At 45.5% G+C, this 4,230-nt stretch overlaps 1 pseudogene; it reads right to left on the bottom strand.

Moving 5' to 3' along the window:
• Positions 1-1,810: 1,810 nt before the first annotated feature.
• Positions 1,811-3,058, bottom strand: LOC148165072 (UPF0538 protein C2orf76 homolog pseudogene; annotated as a pseudogene).
• Between the last annotated feature and the right edge of the window lie 1,172 nt (positions 3,059-4,230).

Below are 4,230 nucleotides of genomic sequence, written 5' to 3'. Positions count from 1 at the left end.
GTGCATGTGAAAAGTAGTGACTGCCACGACCCGTTCTTGCTTATTGAGACTGAAGATTGCAATGCCCTTCATCAACTTTCTAAATCGGGTTTCTTTCCTCTCTGGAGAAAGCAATACATGTGGATTTTATTGGGCCTGCCAGACAGAAGAAGGCAAGTTGGGGGTAAAAATATAAGAAACCAGCCCACAGGTAGAAAATGATAGTGCTGTCGACAATCCATATGATGCCTGCGGCCCATATCAGGTCCTTGATGTGAGTCAAGAGGAAATGCGGGCCACCTTGTTTAGGTCTGTCCTAGGTGAGAGTCACACAAAAGTGGCTGGAGAAAGTGAGGCAGAAAAACCTTAAATGACGAAGGAGCAATGAGGCATTCCAGAAAGAGCCCTGGATTTGGGGTCTGGGGAGCTGGGTCGTGTTTCTGATGGACCACAACTGATTGTACAACTCTGAGGACATTTCAGAGTTTCCTCTGGTTCCTCATCTGTGAGTGGAAGTGTTGGACTAAATTAAGTGTCTGGCTGCCTCATGTATTAGGAGCCAAAGAAGCCCTTAGATGATCCCCGTGACTTCTGCTGTGCTTCCTGCTGCCATGTTTCTCTGTCTTCTGCTTGCAGTTGTGCACTTAGACTTTGAGGGAGGGGCAGATGCGCCCAAATTAGATACTCAAGTACTGGATTCTCTGCTATATAACTTCGGTTAGTACAATTTACCTTGCTTGTGTCTCAGTTTCTCCTCCCTCTTTTCCTGACTCAAAGAGGTATAGATATGTGTATATGGGAACTCCACTCCTCTCCTTGGAATAAATCAACTTTTCAAAACAAGGAATTGTGCTAATTTTGTCTTCCTGGCATCAGAAGGAGCAAAATGAGGGTGAGGGAAGAAGAAGATGGTGATATGGTGCTAGGGGTGGAAAGGGGTTGAGCTGCATGTTGGAAGGGGAATGAAGGAAAATAAATCCTTGCAAAACCCAACGGTGCTGTGATTCACAAGCAAAACTTGTTTTTGAACTGGAGCAGAGAGGGTGGTGTACATGGGGCAGTGTGTCTCCCCAGCTGGGATTTTTTTTTTTTTTTGAGAGTTTTTAAATCAGGAAATGCATATATACCCTGCTGTCAATTAGGAATTGTTAATTAGGATCACCTAATTAACTCCGCTCTGAAGGACCCCCATGGCATATGAATAAAATGAACAATGTTGATTGCACATTATTCAATGAGCAGAACTATTTCCAAATAGCCCTGGGAATTCCCCTGCCTTACCTAGTCAATGAGCCACCTTGGAGCAGGACCTCCTTTCTCCTCGTGGAAGAAGCTACATCTAAGATCAGCTTTCTATAGGATCAGGGTCTTCTGTGATCTCAGGGGCCAAATTTGCCACAGAGTCAGAGCATCTAGCTTTCTCGGACAATTCCTATAAACAGGTGGCATCTCAAATCCAGACTGCTTGGCAATAGCATTCTTTATCTTTTTTCCCCCTGCTCCCCCACCCCCCAGCTCTAACGGTGTGAAAATGGAGAGCCAACAAGACGGAAGGGCTATTTCCTCTCGAACAAAGCCGACATTCTGTCTAGCAGATGCCACAGCTGTATGTGTTTAGGTCAGGCTGAAAGTACACACTGAGACCCAGTGACGAGGGCAAGACATTTATTGGGGATAATGTCTGTAAAAGATAAGTGGGGGAGGAAATCAGCAGGGAAAGCTCAGACCCCATTATGGGCCTGCCAGCCATGTCAAGAGAGGTGGGAGATGGGCAGGGGTGGGAAGAAGAACCTCAGACAGGTGCATTGTACTCACAAGTAGAGTAAAGAGCTTAACAGTATGCACAAAGGAAGCCCCTGTTTGGTTTCCACCAGGATTAAATGGGATTAGCTTTGTAGTTCTTGCAATCTTCTTCACAAAAGAAAGCAATTTCAGTTTCATTGGTGATTCTAGCTGCTTTCAGAGTCCTATCTTTTATTTTTTAAAGATTTTATTTATTTATCTGATAGAGAGATAGCGAGAGAGGGAACACAAGCAGGGGGAGCGGGAGGGGGAGAAGCAGGCTCGCCGCCGAGCAGGGAGCCCGATGCGGGTCTCGATCCCAGGACCCTGGGATCATGACCTGAGCCGAAGGCAGACGCTTAACGACTGAGCCACCCAGGCGCTCTGTCCTGTCTTCTTTTAGACAGGAATCTGTCATCATCTCCCAAACTCAATACAAATTCACTTGTCTTTGGTTTATAAGCCTCGTGAATAATCTTCTGTTTATCATATTTGTAATTTCCGAATGGCGGTGAGAGGCTGGTCCTTGAGGGCTCATCTTGCTTTAGAAATACTATAAATTCCTGTATACAGTTTGGTCCAAATTAGCTCTGAGATATACTACAGGTTTGACATTGTAATGCTCAAATGAACGAATGAGGTGACCTATAATGGGAGCTGTCTTTAGCAGCCATGTAAAGAAAGTCCTTTTCATTCAGCAATTTCACTCATAGGTAGGTCCCCTAGGAATCGCGCATCCCCTGATGCAGCTCTGAGATAGCTTTTGGCCAACTCTTCTATGGCCAGCACAGCTTGCCCATAGAAGAGTTCCACACTGGGCACAAATGGCAGGACCTACTATCTTTATGGTGCTCAGCCTATTGGCTGGAGGCTGCTTGAGGACAGCATGGCCTTACTGTAGGTCCCAGAGGCCCTCAAAAAGGAGGCTGGCCGCTAGCCGCACTCCTTATGGCAAACCTCTCTTGAATGAGAGGTGAGGAGGGGACACTCTCTGGCTGCTTCACTGCCTCGGGCATGCCTTTCAATGGGATCACGAAAGATGAAGGGCATTGTGAATTTCTGTCTTGCTGACCCCGCCCTTATGCGTTTTTCCTTTCTTCAATCTAATCTACTCCTTACTCTTCACGATGTGGTCTTGTAGAATTAGTCCTGAAGTTTGGTGCATAAATGGAAGAGCTGTCCGCATATCATGATGTGATTAACCCAAGTCACCAGGCCGCTGGTCCTCATTTCCTTGCTCTCCAGAGGACACCAGGGGGGGATTCTGTGGCTGGGTAGGAGAAGCCTTGCAGTGCATGGTGGTGCCTACAACCCCAGGGGTGAGCCAGGCCTCTTGGGCTTGGAAATTACTCTAACAGCTCATAGAAGGTGCTCTTCAATACACGCTAATTGAATTAAATAACAAGTTTATTTTTCAGCACTCACAAAGATGGTCACCTTCAGTGACATGACATCTTTTTAAAGTACAATTTGCATAAAATCTACAAGAGCAATAGAGTGGGTGCGTTTCCATCACATTTAGAAAGGCAGTGTTGCTCATGCTCCTCAGAGACAGAGTAGAGAAGACTTTTAAAAATAATTTCAGAAAAAGAAAAGGCTATACAGACTACTGTGGAATCCCACTTCTCTAGATTTTAAGCAGGCCACATAGCGTCAAGTACAACCATTCATCTGTCCCCAAACTGGTGCTGGAACCCTCCACTAGATGTTGATTGACAGTGTATTCCCTGTCCCAGTCCTTCTAACTCTCTGTACTTCAGGGGCTAGAAGTCTATGAGCTATCTTGCTCAGAACCTCTTGTTTCCAGCCCCATGGATGTCATTTACATTCTGTCAATGAAAGGCACTTAGACAAAGGGGGAGGAGAGATAGACGCCATTTCTTCTTCCTTTAGTATGGACAGCAGGGGCACAGGGGCTTTGCAGATGTGCAACTTAATTTTCCCAATGGCTTCTGAGTTTTCCTGATCTTCACCTGCTCCAGGGGCTACAGAGGAGCTGGGAAGCTAGCAGTGACATTTGATATGTTATTGACCCTTGCGTGATAGCAGCGTTGTTCCGTCTTAGGAGGCTATAATTGCAGCAGCAAAGCTGAAAGCTTAACACCTGCTTCCTGACTTGAACTTCTCCAGCCCTCCAACGGTTTTGTGATCACCAAATTGTCTGTATTAAGGCCTCGTTTTCTTTGAAATACCTCAACTGGTTTCAGTTTTTCTGAACGATAGCGACCTGTGCATGATATTTTCCTCCAGTTCTCCATCTTTATGGTGACCATCTTCAGAAATTTCATGGAACACTAAATCCTAAGACACCATTTAATTCTGGGGCAGCCGTGACCGTGAGGACACTTCCTCGTTACAATTCTTCCTACTTGTCATTCTCCTTTGAAGTAGCTCTATCATTTGCGACCATTCAGAATTAATGGGATCCTTTTTCCAGGTGGCAATCATTCAAATATTTGAAATAATTTT

The sequence above is a fragment of the Eumetopias jubatus genome, unplaced genomic scaffold (genome assembly GCF_037043125.1).
Source record: "Eumetopias jubatus isolate StellerSeaLion01/CBP00866 unplaced genomic scaffold, mEumJub1_p1.0 scaffold_1, whole genome shotgun sequence".
In the NCBI taxonomy this organism is placed as follows: domain Eukaryota; kingdom Metazoa; phylum Chordata; class Mammalia; order Carnivora; family Otariidae; genus Eumetopias; species Eumetopias jubatus.
This window is presented reverse-complemented; position numbering and strand designations above follow the sequence as displayed.